Here is a 24278-nt window from a genome sequence, read left to right on the forward strand (position 1 = left end):
GTTGATCAATCAACAAGTTCAGTAATTATTAAAGAAGTGGTAACCAAAAGAGTACAGAAAGAAGACTTAGATTATTCCCAGTTGCTGAAATACAATTATATTCGCATTGTGTTTTGTATTTCACATTGTCGTCTAGGCCCCTGAAACCAATTGTACTAAACAGAACAATTTATTTGAAAGGTACTCATTGGCATGAAAGTATGGCAATTATAAATAGTAAGGAGTTTCATCTAATTATACCTGGGAATTCCTAATGGAAGGAATGCATGGAGACTGCAAATACCCAAGATATGTGTTCATTTCTTACCCTATAAAACAAGCAGCAGCACTTCATGATTCATAGATTAGTAATTTCTAATGCCAAAACTATATTACAAAAGAGTCTAGTCCAGTATTTTCCTCAGATTGAGGAAATACCCTCATACAGCTGCTATAAAACTGCACAACTGCATGTGTGCAGGTTTTTTTAACAGCAAACCAGCAAACAACAGAGCTGTATTTTCCTACTTTTCCAGATTATTGTTTTTTGTCACAAGGACCCAGAGCAGTTAACTGAGAGGAGATTTCTTTGTGATACATGTAAGTAAATACATTCAAAAAAATTAAAAATTGATGTAAACACATGCTGCACTTAAAAGACACTAAAAAGGACCAAAATGTCCTTTCATTCTATACACAAATGCAAGGACTCTGATGTAGGTCAACCATAATGGGACTAGTAAATGGATTTCTTTTAATTTAAGTTGTTTAATGCATGTGAAAAGGATGGAAAACCCAAGAATAACAGAAAACAGTGATGACATTGAATTCAGAGCAGCCTCTAGCATTTCAGTCTCTGAGGACCAGCCACAAAAGCTGCACACGTTTCAAGTGTTTTTGTACTTTTCAAGCAAACTCAGTAACTGAAAATGCTGCACAACCCTGTCTTTCAGAATAGCAGGGAGATTAGGCTTTGGTATGCAAGGCCCATGCTCTGTCACTTTCCTGTGCAGTCCCAAGTGTGGACATTCACTCTTCTAAAATAAATAAACATAGAATAAACTGCCACAACTATCTCCTTAACTCTGGTGTTCTGATTTAACTCTCTGTATGTTTCAGACAGTGCTGTTTCTGAGGAGCTATTGTTCTACCAGAATCACAGAGGGGCATTCTGACACCCAAAGGATCTTTGCTACCACTCCTTCTTGCTGCAACCATTTTCTACCCCTCACCATTGTCCAGAAACACAGACCTTTGTCCTGAGCAGCAGGGGCCGCCATCCCTGAGATGCATTGCCTCGTGTGGCTCTCCTGCTGTAGCCCTCCTATTCTTGAGGCTAAGAAGGAACTTCAGTCTGTGCAATTTAGAGATCTCAAATGTATTGATGCAGATGGGTGATGAGATAGCTCCTCTGGGTTCCTTGATAACAAGCATGTGGACTCAGGGAGGTCATTTGACTTGTCTAAAGGCAGGAGGGGTCACAGACTGAGTTCATAGAACCATAGAATCATGGAATGGTTTGAGTTGGAAGAGACTTTAAAACCCACCCAGTTCCACCCCCTGCTATGGGCAGGGACACCTCCCACTGGACCAGACTCCTCAAGGCTGCATCCAGCCTGGCCCTGAACACCTCCAGGGATGGGGCATCCACAGCTTCCCTGGGCAACCTATGACAGTGCCTCACCATGCACACAGGAGAACATTTCTTCCTAAGAGCTCATCTACATCTCCTCTCTTTCAGCTTAAAACCATTCCCTTTCTTCCTATCTCTGCACACTTTGACAAAGAGCCCCTCCCCAGCTTTCCTGTAGGCGTCCTTTAAGTCCAGCTGTAAGGTCCCCCACACCTCTTCTCCAGGCTAAACAACCCAAATCCTCTCAGCCTATGCCCAGACAAGAGCATCTACAATCCTCTATCATCTTTGTGGTCTTCTTGGGACATGGATTTCAAAGAATCATAAGATCATAGAATAATTTGGAATGAAAGTGACCTTAAAGATCATCCAGTTCCAACACTTCCCACAGCTAACAGATTTAGCTAATAGAAACAAAAATTGTGAGGTTTGTTTCCTGCATTCTTGTAAAATATTACAGCAACACCTTAAAAACAGACGCTTATACCTAACAAAACCCAGCACCTCTGAGTAGGTTCTACATTCTTACTTAGCTGGAAAAAAGACGGAGCCTTCTTTGACTCATGTTGCTATCCAAGCAAAGAGCCTCAAGAAGACACGCTCTGTCTGGAAGTGAGTTCCTATGTGCCATTATTGTGGTTTTGTTTGAAGGATGAGAAGGGGTTTGTGGTCTTATTCGCACTACCTGATGTCTCTACTAGAAACCGCTGCAACTGAATTTTGGGAAATCAAAACAAGGCAAGTGGTGTTGCCGAAACAACACTGAGTTCCAACAATCAGACACATGAAAATGCCACGGATCAAGTCATATTTATTTAAGCTTAATTGAGCATCAGCAGCTACCAGGCTGTTGGTTGTTTATTCTCAGCATAGGCAGGATGCAGACACTCGGGTTGTATCAGAGCAACCACAGCCTTCACAGTCTCAGTGGTTTTTTCAAAGGCACTTGTCTGAGAAATGAATTCTCCTTCATCACACTTTTGACACGTTATGTTCTTTTTTATTTCAATCTTCGATATGATAAAAATAGTCTTAAAGTACTATGAAAATAAAGCCGTTGGCATTGTAATATATGTTTCTCTGTGTTTATCATACTAACAACTTTGGCCAAGCCATCCCTACTTCACTTTTTCAGAGACACACGAACACTATCCTTGCCAGTTGGACCAAGTTTGAAGTGCAGAGAATAGACATGTTCTGTTGACAGTCTGCCAGACCTGTAGGATGTTCAGAAAGGAAATCTACAGACTCCAAGGGGAACAAAAGAAGATAGGTCTGGCTATGAATATCAGTAGCACAGACAATGACATCTCTGTTAAAAATGTAGTAAATACAGATTTTGTATTCCTAAGAGGATTTAATAAAAAACCTCCAACCTAGCCCCAAAAACCAAAACCCCAAAACCTCAGCCTAGTACCAATATTCTCTGCTTTTTCATACAGTTCATAGCTATTCTCCTCAGCTCCGAAGCTTGTACAGGGAGACCAAAAGAAACTATTGGGTCTCAGAGTGACTTGACTATTGCTAACCTGAAAACTTGACCTGGGCTTTATGGAAGCAGACTGAACAATTAAGCTTAAGAAGTAGGGCTCTGGAGGATTTAATTGTAGTACCACGTAATTTACATGCACTGGACCCACAGAGCTACTTACAAAATGTTTAACCCCATGCCATTTATGGGTTACATTATGACAGTAATATTAATACAGCATCACAGCAAAAGATAGGAGGAAAAAGTGTTACTAATGTGTCTTGTGGAGAAAGGTGACAATTACTTCAAGCAGATAATTAGGCTGTCCTGAAGGTATGAGCAAAGACAGGCAGTTTGCAGTTGTTCTAGAGGGCAGTGGCTGCCTAAAAAAGGGTGCTGGCTGGTTATTTTACTGATATATGATGATGGAAGACAGTTAAGCTTTTATTATTTCACCTCAGCAAGCTGGTCCATACATCTGCTCTTCTGCACTGTGATGTTAGGGAAAAACATACCCAGGAAAAAACACAACCACAACTGTCCAAAGGAAAGCTCACATACCAGAGTCCACAGGGACCTTTTCAGCCAATGAGGTAGGAACAGCCTCAGGGCTGCTCTAAGCTATGCCACATACTTCTTTCATAGTTGCCAGGAACACTTGGCCAACTTGATTGCCCACTGTGACTGGTCCTGTAAGGGGAGAGCAGTGGACCACATCTGTTTTTCAAGGCTTTCAGCATAGTCTCCCACAGCACTGCGGTACCCAGCTTAGGACATTGTAGTCTAGATTGGCTAGAACACTGGATGGGTGAAAACTTAACCAAGTCCAATGGAGGGCCACCAAGCTGGTCAGTGGCCCAAGCACATAACCCATGAAGACGTGGTGCAGACTTTTCAGTATGGAGAAGGCTTGGAGAAGAATTAATAGCTATTAGTTGCTATTAGCTTTCCAACACACAATTGCAGAACCAATAAGGTTGTAAAAGACCTCTAAGATCATCAAGATCAATTGTCAAGAAGTGGTTACCAAAAAGACAGAGGACCACAGCCGGAGAATGGGATATACTGGTCCTAAGACAAAACAGAGGAGGTTCCAACTGGAGGTAAGAAAAACATCTTTACTGTGAGGATAATTAAGGTCTGGAACAAGGTTCCCAAACAGGCTATGGAAAGTTCTTCATAGAAAAAGAAGGGAAGTTTTCCTGCTACACTTTAAATCTGTGGGAGGGTTTTGTGCATGCATGTGTGTGAAGGGCTTCTCATTTACAACACCTTGATTTATCAGCCCAGACACGTTATGGGTGCCCCATCCTTGGAGTTGTTCAAGGACAGGTTGGATGGGGTTTGGAGCTCCTGATCCAGTGGGAGGTGTCCCTGACCATGGCAGGGGGGGTGGAACTGTATGGGCTTTAAGGTCTCTTCCAACCAAAACCATCCCATGAGTCTATGAGTCTATGAGTCTATGAGTCTATGAGTCTATGATTTATTCTGCAGAGTGAAGGCTGCAGAAAGCCAGTAAATTAAAGACGAAGTTCCACAGCTGTCAATAAAAGGACAGAATACATTTTACACTTCATAAGTTTGCATGCAAAGTTGGTGGACTGATCTACAGAACGTCTTCATAGTGCATTTGACACTTTTAGTCTCTCTGCCTCTTTATCCTTTAATTTTGCATCTTCCAACTCACTCACTACAGTATTTCTAAATTTGGAAACTGAGATAACTCTGCTAATAGCAATGAGAAAGGAAACAACAGACTGCAGGCCATCAACAAACCTCTTCTTTATCTCCTTTTTACACACTGAGAGAAAACCAACATGCCTAACGTATCCCATAATTTTAATTTGGTCCTGTAAGATATAGGACTTTTATTGCTCTAATGAATACAAACATTCCAAGGCATTAGATTTATTTATTTTTTTTAACTAAATTACATCACATTTCTCATACTTGTTTTCTTCCATGGCTGAGATATTCTACCCTGAAATTGCAGAAACTGTTTTTCCAAGGACAAGTGAATTCAGATAATACTATCTATTTTACAGGAGTCGTATTTCTATTTACGAAACTAAAGTATCTTTGCAGGAACTTTGGTAAAGTCAAGTCATTTGAACTTGCCGTTTGAACAGTTCCTCAACCTGTTTCAGGGTATTTATCAGCACTTACAAAAATTCAGTGCACTCTACATATGCACTCTTTGTGTTCCTGTTTTAACTTTGAAAATTTAATTTGTTAGCAACCATCATGTGACTACATCACTACAAGTTGCTTTTTTTTTTCCAAAAAAGAACATTTGAGTGAAATCAAGGCTTGTGAAGAAAGATAGTATCTTGTGTTAGGCCACAAAAAGACCTCTGTGTCCAGAACTGAATCATTCTGATCCTTAGATCACCATGGTTACATCAGTACTATTTTTGAAGTTACGTATTTATTGGTGCCAGGTGGTAAAAAAACCCATTAAGTCTCAAAAACAGGTGTCTCTGCCAACAGAAGAGCTGTCTTTACTCACATCAGCTTTTAAAACTAGCACTCTGAAGTCACTCAAGAGGAATTTCCGCATGCTGGTTTATGATTTGGTTAGTTTAACTTTAGGCTTTTTTCATTTTATCAGGGTGAGATTTAATCTTATTGTCTGCCTGGACTACACTAACTTACTCTTGGCAACCCATCTCAGAAAGTCCTTTGCTTGTTGGTTTAACGGTCAGGCTGTTCTCCCTGGGTGGCTGCCGATGGCCATGGGTGCTGCTGCCAATCCTGGTGGCGGCATCTTGGCGATGCTTGTGCACCGTAATGCCTTAGCTGACTCCTTGTGAATTTCCCTAGGGATTTCACTAATTTACTGGAAGTTCTTATCTTGCAGACTTCTATTTTCTCACGCAGTTTTCTGTCACCAGCCAGTCAAAGCCTACTGTGGATTAACATGGATTTACGTAACCAGTGCCTACTGCTTTTGGGAAAAATTACTGGTCTGATTAATCCAGATAATTTGCATGTTTCACCATGTTCAGGGTGTTAGTATCTGCATAGTAAAAAATGACTCACAGTGTTAAAGGAATCATAATCAGGAAATTGTATAAGGCATATTATATAGAATCACAGAATCATAGACTCATAGTATGGTTTGGGTTGGAAGGGAACTTTCTGGGTCATCTCGTCCAACCTCCCTGCAGTAGCAGGGACATCTTAAGCTCAATCAAGTTGCTTAGAGACGAACCTATCCTGAACCTGAATGTTTCCAGGCATGGGACATCCACTACATCCCTGGGTAACCTGTTCCAGTGTTTCACCACCCTCACTGTAAAAAAAAAAAGATATATATTAAAAAAAATATAAAAAAATTGTAAAAAATATATTTGATTTTGCTATTTCCTAGTAAGTTTTGGAAGAAAATTAGCCATTGAACTGAATATTCACATGCACAATAGCATTAATAATGCTAAACAAGTGACATACATATATAATTTTCTACTTCCTTCTGCAAGTTTCTTTGTTTCCAGAGATAATTATGATAAATTGCAAGCACAGCATTTTTGGCACGTCTAGATATCAAAAAGCAGACTTTAATATAAATTCTATTTCTCTGTATCTTCTTTAACCATATTTTTTCTTTGAGAACAGCTTGAAGATCTTTTATGGTGTTGTCATGACAAAAGCATCATCTTAGTCACATGATAATACATCCTAAGCCATGGTTTAACATCTCCCACTCATAGCTCCCCAGAAATATTAACCTTTGAAATGTAAATCAGATCTTTCTGTTTAAATCTAACTCTTCTTCTTGGTATTCAAAGTGATTGTTGTAAAAGTGTGTCCTTAACAGTACCACCCTGCCAAGTGGTGATTACACCTGATAAGTTGACTTTGCACCTGTTTTGTATCATCAAGGGTTTTACTGTTCATTTGCTGTTAAGCACCAGTTTTGATGAAGCTGTTATAATACTTATCAATCATATAATTTCTCTTATCATAGTTTCTATTGGGAATATTTACTGCTTATCCTCACTTTCCTTCATGAGGTGTTTACTCTCTGTTCTCCTCTGTAGGAAAAGACTTCTGTCAGCTACAGCTGAAGTTCTAAAAATTGACATCAAAACCAAAAGGCAACAATAAAAGCAATTGAGGCCTGCAAAACTCATATTGCTTTGGTAGGCAACTTGTTCAAGCAATCATGCTTGAACCACCACATGCACATACGCTTACCTGCACAGAAGCCATCATAAAAGATGGAATGAAGAAAAGTAATCAGTCATTTATCTATCACTGCATTAAGAATGCGCTTACAGGTTTGCACTAAGTTACAGTTATTTTGAGTGCTTTCTTTTTATTGCAATGTTATAATTCCGCAGATAAACAGATTATGTCTATATTTTGTAACAGCGGTAAAAGATACTGTGCTTAGTCTAAACTGCCATATTTCTCTTTATGCAGACCCAGCTATGCAAGACCATGCTGAATCTTGTAGTTTCTACCCAAAGCCAAAGCAATAAATTCCTTTCTGAAAACTGCATTTGTCTCAGACTTAGTCTAAACTTGGCTCAGGATTACCTGAAAGGTTCACAAACTTTGGCAAATCTTTACAAATCAGATTTGCTTGGATACTCAGGATTCACTATAAATATTTTGCATGTCTCTCAGCACACTTGCAGGTTACTCCAACACAACAGTCATTTCTACCTTAGATTTCAGTCCTGCAAGTGGTGGAAAAGGTTCTGGGTATTTTTTATTGTTGTTGTTTGTTTTAAGAGGTCAAGTTCAAATTGTAAAAGAGAGGTGTTCAGCTTGAAGATGCTCTGAAAATACTGACACTTTGCCAAACTTGCCAGATATGAGGATTGGGTTAGAACAAGATTCTGTTACTTCTTTCCAATGCAGTCATTTCAGAAATATCAGGAAAGTCCTAATTTTGCATTTCAGCTTAGCTGAGGAAGAAACAAACACGGAGCCAAAGATGAAAGTTACAAACAGTGGGAGGGGTGTGACCTGTAAACATGAGAGAGTCTGCATGCAGCAGCAGCTTGCAGCTCACCTCAGTTCTGACTGCAATCCCGTTACACAGCCCTGTGAGATTTGGTATATCACACCAATCACACGTGGTTGCAGGAGGCTGAGAACAGTCAAGGCAAAGGCTGCAAACAACAGGCAAAACAGACTAGCCCCCCCTCCATCATTTCTCATCTCTCCCCCACTTCTCATTCCATGCCTTTTTCCCCCTCTGTTTTGTTTTGTTTAATTGTTTTCCTTTTTCTTTTCCTGAAGCGGCAAAAGAAATCAGGAATCTCATCCCTTGAAGTTCTCTTTGCACTAGGTTCTCCTTGTGCTTTGTTCCATGTTGAAGATCTCTCTGGTAGCAGAAAGCAGCCAGATCACATATCAATGAAAATCAGAATATTTGCCCACTGGTAAACCTTACAGTAAAAAAAGAAAACCCCAAAAGACTACAAACAGTAATGTTATTTCTAAAAAATATTATTTTACTGTGTTGAATATAAAGACTTAGAAATATCAGTCGTCATGAATTTGTACCTGTGCTTTACAGTATTTTGCTAGCATTTAATCTCACACTTGCTGTCAAAGGCAAGTAATTATAAACCTACATTTCAGCTTGCACCTTACAGTCTTAGCCTACCACTGTTTTAACTTCTTCCTCAAGCAGACAAGAAATGGTGGATGAAAAAGCCACTTCAACCTCTGCCCCTAGGTCAATACATTACCTGCCTGCCTGACAGTATCAGAGCAGCTAATTCTCTAGTTGTGTGTAAAAGCCGGCTGTTATAGGAAAGCAATAGCCATGAGGAAAGTTAGCAGTTGAAGAACGTATCACAGAATCACAGAATCACTAGGTTGGAAAAGATCTCTTGGATCATCGGGTCCAATCATTCCTATCAACCACTAAACCATGCCCCTGATTATCTATATATATATTATAACACATTCACCCTGGAGGTGTTCAAGGCCAGGCTGGATGGGGCTGTGAGCAGCCTGATCCAGTGGGAGGTGTCCCTGCCCATGGCAGCAGGGGTGAAATGGGATGAGCTTTAAGGTCCCTTCCAACCCAAACCATTCCATGACTCCATGATTCTATGATTCAGAGATCATACAAACCAGCATCACTCAATACAGGTCAATCCTGCCCATTTAAAAATTCCAAGAGAGTGTTATTTCTGCAGCACACTAAAATATTATTCTTACTGTTAGTTTTTGTTAAAGCAGTAATTTCTATTTATGTACATTAATGATGAATGCATAGAGTTAAAATAATAGGGAACTGAAAGTCAGCATTGACAGACAGGAAGAGTCAAAAGAGAGAAGGTAACTTTGTGTTATTTGTGTTTATTGCTGAACTTTTACTTGCTATTACAGAATATCTCAAAATGAAGTGTTAAGTAAAGGCTAGGAGTTATTGCTATAACAAAAATTTTCCCTTTAATTTATTCTTTCAGTGTCATGATCTCTCTTGTGCCTATTATTATCTCTTTATTTTGTTGCTATGCTGTGATATCTGACTGCAAAACCAGACAGATCATTTATTTAGCAGCATTTTGCAGCAGTGCCATAAAGGAGTAAAAGTGGAACTGACTGGTTCAACTTCAGAAGCCATACATGCAAGGAACCTCCAAAAAACCTCTGGCTAGGAGGGAACCCAAGCATTGTGGAATACTCACATAATTATTTTCCATACCTACTGCTTGATTGGTTTAGAGCAAGACAGTTGGGAATAGGGTATTCTTACACGCCAGTGTTCACTTAGTGGGGAAACTTTTGGGGGATGCTGAAACCAGTTAGAGAACTAAAGATACACAGTGCTGTAAGGAATCAAATAAAGTCTCAGCATCTTCAACTCATCCCAGCAAGTACCTTACGATGACTTTTTATGCTTTTTGTATGCAGAATAACAGATGTAATGGTTTTAAACTAAGGGAAGGTAGATTTAGAGTGGATATAAGGAAGAAATCTTTTGCAATGAGAGTGGTGAAACATTGGCTCAGGTTGCTCAAGGAGGCAGTGGTGGTTCCATCCCTGCAAATATCCAAGGTCAGTTTGGATGGGGGTCTGAGCAACATAATCGAATTAAAGATGTCACTCCTCCTGGACCGGGGTTGGACTGGATGACCCATAAAGTCATTCTATGACTCTATGATTTTATGATTCTGTGATTTTATGATTCTATGATTCTATGTTTCTATTTGTAAGTTTTAAGAAGTATTTTTACTAAAGAGCTCTGATTGTCTCAGAATTAGTGGTCTTGTTTTGCAGGGTTTGCTATTAAATGATAATTATAGAAGCTGTCAGCAGTTTCCACTCCCTACCCCCCTTGATTTTAATGAAAATTACTGTAGATATCTATTGCCTTTCGGCAGCCTCAGAGATAGCAGAAGGCAAGTCTTATTTATAAAGCAGGAAGTTAACACTGTTTTGGTTAAGGATGCTCCTCAAAAAAAGGGAAACGTGGGCAAAAATGAGGACAAGGACTAGACGTCCTTCTGTATCTGACAAGTAGGTGAAGAAGAGTAGGTGGAGGTATAATAATATATTTGGATCTGTCATTGAAATCATTCACTTCCTGGCTAGAGATAATGAGTTGATTTTCATCCCCCCATTGTTGCCCCCAGTCTATGCAAAGAGACAAAGCTCTGGATGAAAAAAAGAACATCAAGAGTTAATGAGATCTCTTTCATAAGGAGTGTTACTCAAAGTAAAATTAAAAGCAAACTCACATTAAATATGGATATGATGTCAGTCTTGTATTAGGAAATTTTAGTTTGATTTTTTTTAGCAATGTTAGCTCTAAAGCTTTGTAGAATTTGCATTTGTGGGTTACAACTTCTTTTTTTCTTAATGGAAGAATCATTGGGTCAAACATTTATATCAAGGCTTTATAAATAGACTTGGACAGAAATACGACTAACAAGCTGTAAACAACAAAAAAATACAGAAAATAGAAAGAAAATTAAGTGAACATTGAGGCAATTCAGCTGACTGACTTTAAACTGGGACCACTCAATTTCTGAGACAAGAACAATACTTGGTAGAGTATGGCCTTGTAGTATTTAGTTATTTTCCTATTATTCTGCTTATAAAATTCTAAGTTGTTCATGCATACTAATGTAATGCCAAAGGTTATTCATACATATTTGAGTCAAAACTAAACAATGGGAACATTTGATTTCTGCCATATTTTACTTTGGCACAAACGTAGCTCTACGTAGCAGATAGCATAAGTCATGAAACACACATCAAACTGTTGGTTCTTCTTGTACTTGGAAAACAAGAAGTTACTTTTCCTCTTGGAAATTCTCTCTAATGGATTAATGCCACGAATGACCTAAGATATGTTTGCAGCACTAAACAAAGGAATTTGGTTATGACCTGCTCTGCGACCCATTCCTGCTATCTGTGGAGCATTTCTTAAGAGGAAAAAATGATAGGAGTCGTTGAAGGATGGACTTTCACATATTTTTCAAAGCAATAAACTTCTCAGCTGTTGTTTTGGGTTTTATGTTAGCTTATTTTTTCCTATTACTTAACAGAGAATATATGTCCTTTTGAGGTCTCCCTCTTTGTGTGAGGGCTGCAGAACACTCTCTATTCTTTTCCAGCACCCTTGTATGGCAATAACTGTTGGCTCTGCAGTATCATGTTTTCTCATTGCAAAACCACCCAAAGTGTTTGACAGAACTGTCTTGGCTGCATGATGAAGTCCGATGTAAAGCAAACACAGACAGCTGCCAACTCCAGAGACACATGGTGCATCAAGAAGAGGGTACATGACTGGACAAAGCCCTTCACTAATATTTTTAACTCTAGTGATTTTTGGCTTTTCTTCCTTTGCACTTTCCTGATCCCAGTCACAGGAGAGCAGTTACCAGTTCTGCCACTACCCCTCCTCCAGTCAGTGCTGGAAGAATGACCTCAAACCTTCTTTGGCCTTGCATGCATGATCACAAGCAGCACTGGCTTGGCCTGCAGAGCACGTGGAAGTGAGCTACACCAACCTGGAGGTACTTACAGGTCAGACCAGATCAGCAACACTGACCTAATTAGGCTCCCACCTCCAGACCATGCATGTTCCGGTGTTTGTACCAGTGTTTTGGCTTCTTGCAGAAGTTAGCAGAGAGGCTTATAAGCGAGTAGTGAAAAGGCTGATGAGAGGAAAAAACAATCTCCTGAGGGAGAACGAAATTCCAAAATGAGATGGGGAAACTTTGCTAAGCAGGTGGATTTTGATGTAACTTTATGTTAAGCAGGTCAAACAAAAAGCCTATAAAACCCAGCTATATAGGAAATATTGGAAATCTCATTGCTTGGTGTGACAGTGCTGCTTGACATAATGAATCATTATAAATAATTAATATAATTTAATGAAAGTAGAAGTCTGTAGGGCAATGTTCACCATCCCATTCCAGCAATGACCATGAAAGTGGTAACAATCTGAGAATGCTTCTGCTCTCTCTAGTCCTGCGTCAGGCACAGTGTCTCCACCACCACCCCCAGGATGGTGGTTCTTACCGCAGGTTCACTTAGAAAATGTCTGTTTGATGTAATATAATGACACTCCTAAAACTGGCCGAGCCAGTCTCTCCAAGTGCTCTCAGTGGAAAACTGTAGCCTCTTATTTCCACATACCTACCTTCTGCCTCACTGTCACTCCACCAGTTTCCTTAGGAATGTCTCAAAGCTACAAGTGGCTTGTGAGGTTTTTTTTAAGACAGTTTCTGTGTTATCTAAGATATAATACTTTTTTTTGGGGTATCTGAAAAATATATCAACCTGTGCTTGCCCATAACTATCTATAACTACATATGTAAAACTAAGTATCTATATATCTATATATGTAATTTAATATAGATAAACTAGGCACAGACACAATATTTCCTATCAGTACAATTGTCCTCTACATGCAGTCAGCAAGTAAAGCAAGTTTTAAGACATAGACGAGCTTCCATCTTAGGCACTGGGTAACTGCTTCACATGGACCTACCTCTGAATTCAGATATAGAGCTACTCAGAGCTTATCTATTCAGTTACTTGTAACTGCACCCATAGCCTTAGGTCAAGCTTAATGTGTAATAAATTACTAAGTGTAAAACTACATGCAAAGTCGGATGTAAAGTTATGTTACTAGATGTAAAATTTGTGGCAAAAAATGTAATATTTTTTTCTCCAGTATAAAGTGTAAACTCATAATGAAGATGGCACTTACTGATATGAATTAAAGCAATAGAATTCATTTACTTTGTGTCATGTTTTAGTTATGCATTGACTTTACTGCAGAAGTGGAATGAGTAGAGGTTAAACCGAATTTGAAAAGGAATCTAGCGGGAAAATGAAAAAAAGTACTAGTAGTAACAATCTTCCCAAACTTTCCTGAAAGCAACAGAAAATAAATCAGAGATTATGATTTAATCTCACATGTGAGTATCACACACACACCACTTCACCTTCTGCATGCAAAGGAAATACTATCATAAAATCCATTATAAGCATAAAAAGGAAGGCAACTTGGTAGTCTAAAATCACAGAATCACAGAATCACAGAATCACAAGGTTGGAAAGGACCCATTGGATCATCAAGTCCAACCATTCCTAACACTCCCTAAACCATGTCCCTAAGCACTTCATCCACCCGTTCCTTAAACACCTCCAGGGAAGGCGACTCGACCACCTCCCTGGGCAGCCTGTTCCAGTAGCCAATGACTCTTACTGCGAAGAATTTTTTTCTGATATCCAACCTGAACCTCCCCTGACGGAGCTTCAGGCCATTCCCTCTTGTCCTGTCCCCTGTCACTTGGGAGAAGAGGCCAGCTCCCTCCTCTCCACAACCTCCTTTCAGGTAGTTGTAGAGAGTAATAAGGTCTCCCCTCAGCCTCCTCTTCTCCAGGCTAAAAAAGCCACAAAATGCTCAGTAATACATTGGCCTCTAAAAGAATGTCCCGGATGGAAGTAATTTTCGTGGTTGGAAAATGGAATCTTAGCAAGTGTAATCATTAATTACTGCTAGTTCTGACAAAACTGGCAGAATCTGTTCCAAGATTCTATTTATGCATAGTTTCTAAAGGGTCAATAAATCATTAATGTATGATATAGTCATGACTATCATGTTTTGCAGATGTTACTGAGTGCAGTGTCTATGGCATGGCAGTTGTGATAATTATAGACTGGACTGCTGGCACATTAACAGGCTTTGTGCAACAAAGCACTTTCCAAAGTGCCTTCTGTTTAGCAAATTTTGATCATGCAGATGAAAGTGAAGTTTTAATACAGAGCAAAATTTAACACAAAACAAAACATGACCCAGCTGAATGAACAGTCCAAAGGCCACTAAGGAAGAGGGTATATAGAGTCATCATGTATGCAAAGACACGGAGGAGCTGGGTCAACACGGTGTAGAAGAACAAGTGGTGCTAAGCCCAAGCTTGCAAGATTTTCCTCTTGTCACTGCATGCCTGGGCTCTACTCTACTCTTGACACTGTTACATTACTCTTGGCTCCACAGCAGATGTGCTTTATGTCCGGTTAGGATTATCTGTGTCATACCACATAGTGGATGCATTTCAAATGGCAGCCCACAAATCCAGCACTCGTGCTCTAAGGACACAGGAACGTTTTGTTTTTTGGTTTTTTTTGTGAAGAAAATAAATATCCTTACACCTTTTTCAGTATTTGTGGAATGCACTAAAAGCAAAGCTTCACTTGCAATTAAAAGACTGTTTTTCTGTGTTCTTGTTAGGTCATCGAAATCAAGATTTTATCCAGTTATCTAATGAGAGGAACTCATAGGACACGTTATGAGTGTAATTTCACTATTTAGGAGGAGAGGATGCAGTAACCTTACACGCTGCTTTTATCTGGGATTATTTTTGCCCAACGATCAGCAAGGGATAGCAAGGAAGACCACAGTAAAGGTATAGGCTTATGAAACTAACTTCTGATCCTCTGGTTCTGCAGTGCTGGTGATGAAAACACTCAGTGGGACAGAATGAAGCATCTTACAAGGCCCAGAATGAAAGACTCTTCAATCCTCTACACAAAGTCTGTGAGTACTGATATGATGTCCAATTCTTCCTTTTTATTATAAAAGTGATTGAATCAATTAACCTCTACTCAAATACAGTTTTGACAAGCCACACTTCACAGTATAGCTCAGGTTGGTATGTGAATAAAATTAATATAAACAATATTTTGATGCACTAGATGGCTAAATCTATAAAAGTCACACACAGAAATCATATTCTTGGCCAAAAGCTATAACTATGATCCAGATTTATTAATTTTTCATTCTTGCGTTGTTAGTATTGGTACTGTGCAAGGAGAAATTTCCAGGCTAGTAAGGTAGACATCACTTAGTGTTAAGTAGTGTATTATTTTCTTCCAGTTCATGTCTGGCATTTGCTGTTACAAATCATTCTTACAAACTAAGCCAAGTCATGCTAGTGAAGTGACTAAACAGTTTGTGCCAATGCGCTTTGCCAGTGGAAGGGAGGGTGACAATCTGAAGCACTCCAAAAAGAGACGTTTCCAGGAAGAGGAGGGTCTTTATTTAGATTATGCTGAAAAGCATTCATTCCACTGCTCCTTCTACTCTCTACTGTTATACAGGTTTAATGAACTTGTAGTGCTATATTTGGCTTCCATTTAGAAAACACAATCCATTTGAAAAAATAAAGTACTTGCAGTGATGCAGACTAAGATATTCATAGTAATGTGGTGTAATAAACTGAGTAAAAACCTGAAATATAGAGGCTGTTAAATTTGCGTCCTGTATTAGTAAGTATACTTGCCCTACACAAATCATTTATCTTGCCATAGCCTTTATTGCAGCCATCTATAAAACAGAGATGATGATATCCATTTCAGAAATGTACCCTAAAGACTGACAGGTTGGTAATTTGTGCCTCTGCACAGCAGACATGATACAGACCAGATAAACTATTAAAAAAGGATAGTCATTAAAAATAATTTATTCTCATGTTTTCGTATCTTATATCAATGTCTTCTATTGTGATAATTTTTGCAAGCAGAAAATGACTGCTTGTGAGTGCTTTGAAATTCAGTTACAATACATGAACTTAAAATCTATGTTGTATTAGTGAAAATACTGCATTTCTCAATCTTCCTGCAAGTTTGTCCAAACACGTCAAATAAGATCTATGGTCTTCTACAAACATGTTTTCTCAGAGGCAAAGCTGTCAACATTTTTGTTATTTTAAATATTCCTAAAATTTTGTAAGGGTTACCCTAAAGATGCTTTTCCAGTTGGTTTTCATGTGTCCTAAAGGAAAGTACAACAGTTACATTGTTTTTCAAGGACAAGAATTCAAGAATAATAACATCAAACAAAATTCACCACACATGGCGAGATCTCTCACAAATTACTTTTTAGATTATTTCTACACTGATTCTTAAGAACAGCTTAAGGTGGTCTAAGATTCCTCATCATGACTTGATGGCCTTCCTACATTCTATACCTCTGTGGCCTATGTGAATCTACGCTGTGATTATTTGCAAAGCCCCTGTGGAAAAGTGAACGCAAATTATTTGTTTTCCTTCTGAGATTACCTGTCTCTTAGGGAAAAATGAAATAAAGGTTCTCAGGTAGGTAAAGAAATTCCAGAATGGGTGCTAGCACACTCACTGGTCTCAATATATGTGATGTGCTGGTCAGCAGCAGCTGTACATGAGCCAACAGTGAGCTCAGGTGGCCAAGAAGGCCAACAGCATCCGGGTTCGGAAGAGTAATGGTGTGGCCAGCAGGACCAGGGAAGGGATTATTCCTGGACTTGGCACTGGTGAGGCCGCACCTCAAATCTTGTGTTAAGATTTGGGCTCTCTGTTATAAGAAAGACACAGAGGGTCTGGAGAGCATCCAGGGAAGGGAAATGAAACTGGTGAAGGGTCTGGAGAACAGGTCTTATAAGGAGCAGCTAAAGGACCTGGAGAAGCCTGGAGAAGACAAGGCTGAGGGAAGACCTCATCACTCTCTACAGTTACCTGAAAGGAGGTTGCATTGAGGTGGGTATTGGTCTCTTCTCCCACGTAACAGGTGATAGGATGAGAGGAAACAGCCTCAAATTGCAACAGGGGAGATTTGGACTGGATGTTAGAAAAAAATTCTTTACTAAAAGAGTGGTGAAGCACTGGAAGAGGCTGCCCAGGGAAGTGGTGGAGTCTCCATCTCCAAAGGGGTCCAAAATCATGTGGACATGGCACATGTACCTGAGCACATTTTAGGATAAGTGTTAGAATTTTCAGCCTCCTTCCTCATTACGCAGTTTTTAAAACACAATTTCAATATTTGGAAATCTCCAGTAGATCATGCTTTATTTACACACACTCACAGGGAGAAATAAGATGATACCCCTCTTTAACTAAGTCTTCCACTCACTTTCCCTTAAGAAGACATACAAGGAACAAAGGAAAAATATCAGTGTGGTCTTCGTCACTAAAACTTTCCATGACTCTGTTGTAGCAGCAAAGCAACACATCTGAAGATTTAAACAAATAATCAGCTGACAGTACAAGTTGATTTGATGCTTTTTTTTTTTAATCCAATTGACCTTTGTCAAGGCAAAGGCAAAAGAGCAACACTTGACATTTTGCTTAAAATAAAGAAAACATAATTTAGCAATTTTCATCCAACTGTGGTTAGCTCCAGCATCACAGTTGCTCAACTCTTTCCAGACACAAATGATTTGCAGTCCTCACATGCATTAGAAAGCTTCCTGAGAGAGTTGCTACTAAGTGGTTATATTCAGATCTCACATTTAACTGTTGACATGTTCCCATTTGGAGAAAAAATATCCATCACAAAATTCAGTCTGAAAAGAAAACATTGGCAACATGACACTAAACTTTCAAACCAACTGACTTCAGAATGAATGTGCAACAGTACAGTTAATGTTCCTTAAATTCACGTTCCTTTTTGTAGCAAAGGAAAATACTGAAATCCTCAAAGAATTTAGTGGTATGAGATCACAGCCACACAGTGTTTCTGAGCAGGTTAGATATTTAACTGTTTGCCCACACAAATAGCAGCTGGCTCAGAACTAGCAGATGTAGTCAATGTGAACTTAACTTTGAACGTGGTGCTCAGTGCCTTCTTTATGTTCTGACACCACCTTGCCTCTCAAACAGAAACAAGTTGTTGGAACCCCAAAAAGTTGTTGTCAGTCAGGGCCCACTCTGAAAAAGGGCAGAAGTCTCTAAACAAATGCCTACTGAGAGACAGGGTACATTATTTTGTGTCCAACACAACACTGGTGTGATTATAAGGCTGCTGGATCACAGCCAGTATGCACTGAGACAACAGATGATTGCTGACATGTGAAATATTCTCAGGCTTCTGAAACAAGTTTCTCAACCCCCTGATCACCACTAATATTTGTTTTCCACTCCTGTCATGCACAGAATTCAACTCTTAGACCAATGGGCTTACAAATGCCCATAGGATTCCAAATAATGCATCAACAGTACCTTTTAACAATGGCAGTCATACTGCTGTTGGGTATGAAATTAGCTTACATTTACTTCTCTCAAGCCTGTATCATATTGGTGATTTGCTTTTGTCCTAAGATAAAGCAACACATCTGTCTTAGTTTGTATTTCTCAGTTACATATGACTTACCAACTTATAGCAGAAATTCTTTCACTATTAGTATCTTGGTGTAGAATTCTGCACTTAGTTTTGTTGGATTCCTTATAATTGCTATTAACTTATTTCACAAACTAAAAATCATCTATTTTATTGAATAGAATACATCAGTCCTCTGAATTACCCATAAATCTGTGTAATCAAAAAGCTACATTAGCATTTTTTTCTATTTTTCCTTTTACTCATACTCCACCACTTTAGTTGTGACACTGTATGAAATAGCTCCCTAAGAGTTGCACAGATTTACTGTGTTTCCTTTGTCTGTATTAGCAAATAGTGGCTTGAACTGGTATATCTTATTTCACTACATCGAAGCTACAGTCATTCTTACTTTATCCTACTCAATTATCTGATCTTTAATTGTTAAACTGATGCATAACTAATTGTCTTCTAGCTGACAAAATTAAAATATATTTAGTATGTAAGATATAACTGAATTTATGATGTGGCACAAAAAGGTTTTGCTGATATCTAGGTATCTCCCACCTTTAATTCAAGGATTCTTTGTTTACTCTATTCCAAAATGCTTTTAGGTAAAAAACAAACTATATTTTCACATCATGTCAGTGTTTAAAAAAATCATTGTTTCTTTTGGCAAATTACCTCCCCTTTAGTCCCAATACAACTTCTAAGAGCCGACAACAACAGAGCTTTCCTTCTTTAGAGGAAAGTACTTCTAAAAAGAGTTCATTGAACAGTTTCTTTCAGGTCAACTCTGTCCTACTTACATTACTTCTAATTCATTATTTCCTAGGATAACAAGATCATTATCAATTGCATTTAGAAAACTGCTCTGTCCTAAATAAACTGCATTTGCAGTTTATCTATCTGCATGTAGATTAATATAAGATTTTTTTCTTTTTAAGTACTATAAGAAAAATCTGTCAAGAACTGGTCTCTTTAATGGTTTCAGGATGATTTTAACTCTTATATACAAGAGAAATGCACAAGGGGAAAAAATGAAAGTGTTTGTTTTTAAAGTTTTGAACTCCTATGTAACTCACACTGATTGCTGCATGCAATAACCGTTCTACTTATACGAGAGAAGTTCCTTCATGCCTTATTTTGTAAGGCCAATATGCTTAAAAAATTGGATTTTCTTTTTCCCACTCCTGTACACATTTTTCATATGCCTTCCAGTATACTTATCTTACCAGCTCAACAAGTCATCCTAAAAATTAAGGCTGGGTGGTGATCTTTTAGCTCATATTCCTTTGACACTCATCACCTGGATGACATTTCAAAAATCTAAACAATTTCCAAAGGTGATACCTACTTAAAATATAGTATAGGTCAAGGATAAAATAAAATACAAAGAGGGACTTGCATATTTACTTCAGAAAACAGTTAATTAATTCAATCCTTACTGAATACTTTTTATGTTGGCATGACTTCAGAACGGAATTTTAGCTTATGATGGTCTCTGCTGAAATTGCATATTATGAATGTGCTGAGTAATAATGAAACTGAGAGACAAAAGCAATAATGCCATTCACCCTTTCCACAGTAGTTGCTTGGAGACCAATGAAGATGTATACAAAAATAATATACCTTAGGCTTTTTTAACATGAGTTTTACAAGTCCCCCAAACAAGGCCTCATCTGTAATTACTATGAAAAAAAAGGGAGAAAACATCCTTTTTATACTGGTGAAACATCAGGCTTGTTCTTGTGCAGGAAATGTGTGGGTGGAGGAAAAGGGGAGGGTTCTTTTCCTAGAGGTTATTAAAACTTTACATGCATTTATTTCACAGAAATGTTGAGATCAGCCTTCATAAGATCGTGATGAAGATATTTATGCGATGAGACCATTCTGCAGTGCTGAAACGTGTGAAACTGAATCCCTTGCTCTGAAGTTATTCCTAAAGATGGCCAATATGTTACTTAAACTTTCCTGTATATACGATTTTAGGTCTTTGCATTTTATAATTAGTTCTGTGATATTTGATGTTTTTCTAAGAATTCATGATCTCAGGGCCAAGTGCCTGGTGTTGTGATCTTCCTATTTAAAAAAAAAACCAAAAACATAGCATTTATATTTTCTGTTGTCAATGGGCAACTGATTGAAATAGTCTCTAAATGTTTTTACTTGACGATTGGTAAATCCAGTAAGCCGAAGCCTACTTCAGTACATTCTTTCACTCTGTACTTTTTGCAGTTTTATTGTACGTTATTTAAATACAGCTCTAGATACAAGCTCCTCTCTTCTGACATCAGTTTTTTCCATATCTCTTGCGTAGCCAGCAGATCAAGGGAGGGGATTCTGCTCCTCTACTCCACTCTCGTGACATCCCACCTGGAGTCCTGTGTCCAGTTCTGGCATCCCCAATGTAAGAAGGAGATGGAATTGTTGGAACAGGTCCAGAGAAGGCCATGGAGGTGATCTGAGAGCTGGAGCACGTCTGCAGTGAGGACAGGCTGAGACAGTTGGGGTTGAGAAGAGAAGGCTCCAAGGAAATATTATAGCAGCCTCCCAGTACCTGAAGGGGCTACAGGAAAGCTGAGGAGGGGCTTATTTTTCTACTACTTTGGTGTTGATTTTAATATTAAACCATAGAATCATAGAATCATAGAATAGTTTGGGTTGGAAGGGACCTTAACGATCATCTGGTTCCAACCGCCAAGTTGGAACAAATGAATTGTATTGAGTATAGTCGTCTCTTTCCTCTGGGTATGTATGTCTGGAAGAGAATCTTAGCCCCAAGAAACAGCATAGGAATCTATTTTATTGCATAGATATGAAAACACAATGTGTATTTTATTTTGTGTCTGGGTTAGTGTATGAATTCTTTGTGCTGTGTTTAATTGTGTTTGGTTTATGCACTCAGCTGATGGAAGAGGGTTTGGTATTGCTTGTACTATATCTATTTGAACGAGGTTTTGTGCTTTCTTTGATATCCTGCTTGTAGTTCACCTTGTCCCAGCAATACTATGACATCATAGTATTTAATTGTGCTTATTTGCAGTGTAGAATCATGTTTTGCAAAATCTTTAGGCAGCCTTTTGCAGCCCACTATATTTATTCATATCTCATGTCTGTCTAGTACTTCATTTTGTTTGGTTTTGTGTGGCTTAGGTCATCAGAACTAATGTATGGGATCATCTAGTCTGTCTCTGACTCATTGGGAGGAGATGCTTTAGGAAGATGCCACAAGAAACAGGAAGTAGACCTATTTATAGCGGTGGCCTTCTTAGTGTCCCTTGACTACGTCCCACAGTTTAATAGTATGTTCTAGGAAAAAACATATCCTTCACTTGCCAGTGGTGCTGGCATGAGCTTTATAAACCATATACTTTTGTTTATTATCTTTACTACACAAATATAATGCACTTAGAAAGCTGTTTATTCCATTCTAGCTTTCTCAATATGCTGTATTTTTTTATCTATTTTTTTCTTCTAAAACTGTGGCATATTGATTTCTTTCACTACATTTGTTTTCTGCTGTTCCATAAACAGATTAATCCCCATTATAATGTTTTGGGATTTTTTCTTCTACCATATCTATTAATTTTCCCTGATAGTTTTCCTCCTTTGCTACTTGAGCTAGCCCTAGCTACCATTCTGGTTTGCCTCTTCTATTTTAATTAAAGTTTGGTGAATCATGTCTACTGCAGCCAATGTCAGGCTTGGGCATGCACCTGTTCACACATTTTCTCCAGGTCTGTATATCTGGTTAAAGGCAGGTACTGTGGGCTTCTCAGACATTTGTACCTGAACAGCTCAATTCTCTCTTACTGTAATCCACCATGATTTTCAGCTGAAAGAGGGTAGATCTAGATTACATTTTAGGAAGAATTGTTTTCCTGTGAGGGTGGTGAGGCACCGGCACAGGTTGCCCAGAGAAGTTGTGGCTGCCCCATCCCTGGAGGCGTTCAAGGCCAGGTTGGACAGTGCTTTGGGCAACATGATCCAGTGGGAGGTGTCCCTGCCCACGGCAGGGGGCTTGGAACTGGATGGGCTTTATTCTATGATTCTATGTCTTTTAAAAATTATCCAACTTGACAAGTCAACAACTTTGCCCAGTTTGGGAAAACAGCAATCAACTCTTACTGCCTGATTTGTCCTGTTTCGTGGGACAATGTATTTTACACATAACACTGTTGACCATTGTGCGAATGTGAGTCATCCTGGTGTGCTCAAACACAAAACGGGCAAAGACATTATGCCCTTATCTTCATCAGCTTATACAACCACACAAGATCTTTTCAAATACTCTTCTTAAGAATAAGATATTTCCCAGTTTGGATTTAGTTTTCTCCTGATTTAAAACTGATACTGTTGATGGATAACGTTTCAGTATTTCAAAAGAGCAAGGTTTTGATTCAAAATTACTTATTAAAAAAGTTAATTTATTGCTGCAGTATGGTAAGGCTTGAGGTAGGAAAGCAGGACAAGGGTAGCTCAGAGGCATTCAATACCTTGTAGTTTGCAGTGCAGATGCACCCTAAATCATAAGTGGGGTGTGCAGTGCAGCTTGCTGGAAATATAGGCAAAGGATAATCAAGCTTACACTGAGAAAGTCAGCTGCAGAGAAGAGCCTCAGAATTGGTCTGAAGCCTCATCCCAACCCCTCTGCAAACAATAAACAGAGATCCACCCACCACTCTGAACTTTGAATCCATCGAATGGTAAATATGTGGCTGATGACGTTTAGCTATACAAACGAGAAACACCCCTCTAATTGCATGAAAACCAGGCGATCATTTAGACAAGAATAGCGAATGCAAAACAGCTTGTGAAATCCTAGCCTTCAGAGGGAGGCACATAAGACAGCAGCTTATTCTTTCACTCTGGACCCCAGGAAATGACTTATGAATAAATCCACAAAGGCAATAATATGTAAAGAAAAGATAAAAATGTTCCTTTCTGTTTTGTAAGTGAATTGTTGGAGAGCTGACACATAGAATCATAGAATCACTGAGGTTGGAAAAGACCTTGAGGATTACCAAGTTTAGCCATCAGCCCAACAGTATCATGCCTGTTAAACCATGTCCCAAAGTGCAGTGTCTACAAGTTTTTTGAACACCTCCAGGGATGGAGAATCCACCACTGCCCTGGGCAGCCTCTGCTGGACCTTGACAGCCCTTTTCATAAGAATTTTTTCCTGATATCCAATCTAAACCTCCACTGGTACAACTTGAGGCTGTTTAATCTTGTCCTACGGCTTATCACTTGGGAGATGAGACCAACACTCACCTCACTATAACCTCATTTCAAGGAGCTCCAGAGGGCAATGAGGTCTCCCCTCAGCCTCCTCTTTTCCAGACTAAACAGCCCCAGGTCCTTCAGCTGCTCCCCATAACTCCTGTGCTCCAGACCTTCCCTAGCTCTGTTCCCCTTCTCTGGATGTGCTCCAGGTCCTCAATGTCTTTCTTATACTGAGGAGTCCAAAATCAAGAACAGGATTCGAGATGTCACCTCACATGACAGCATGGAGTATGTTTCTGCAACACAGATGCTGCCTGGATAGAATAATCAGAAGCACACTATTGAGGAACTCAAAACATCAGATATCTCAAACAAGCTGCTTATCCTTCTCCTTTCAA

General features: G+C 39.0%; 1 protein-coding gene across 1 annotated transcript in view; it reads right to left on the reverse strand.

Moving 5' to 3' along the window:
• ADGRV1 (adhesion G protein-coupled receptor V1) overlaps positions 1 to 24278 on the reverse strand; it is a 277900-nt gene that overhangs the window by 13080 nt on the left and 240542 nt on the right. The window lies entirely within an intron of this gene.

The sequence above is a fragment of the Cuculus canorus genome, chromosome Z (genome assembly GCF_017976375.1).
Source record: "Cuculus canorus isolate bCucCan1 chromosome Z, bCucCan1.pri, whole genome shotgun sequence".
Taxonomy (NCBI): domain Eukaryota; kingdom Metazoa; phylum Chordata; class Aves; order Cuculiformes; family Cuculidae; genus Cuculus; species Cuculus canorus.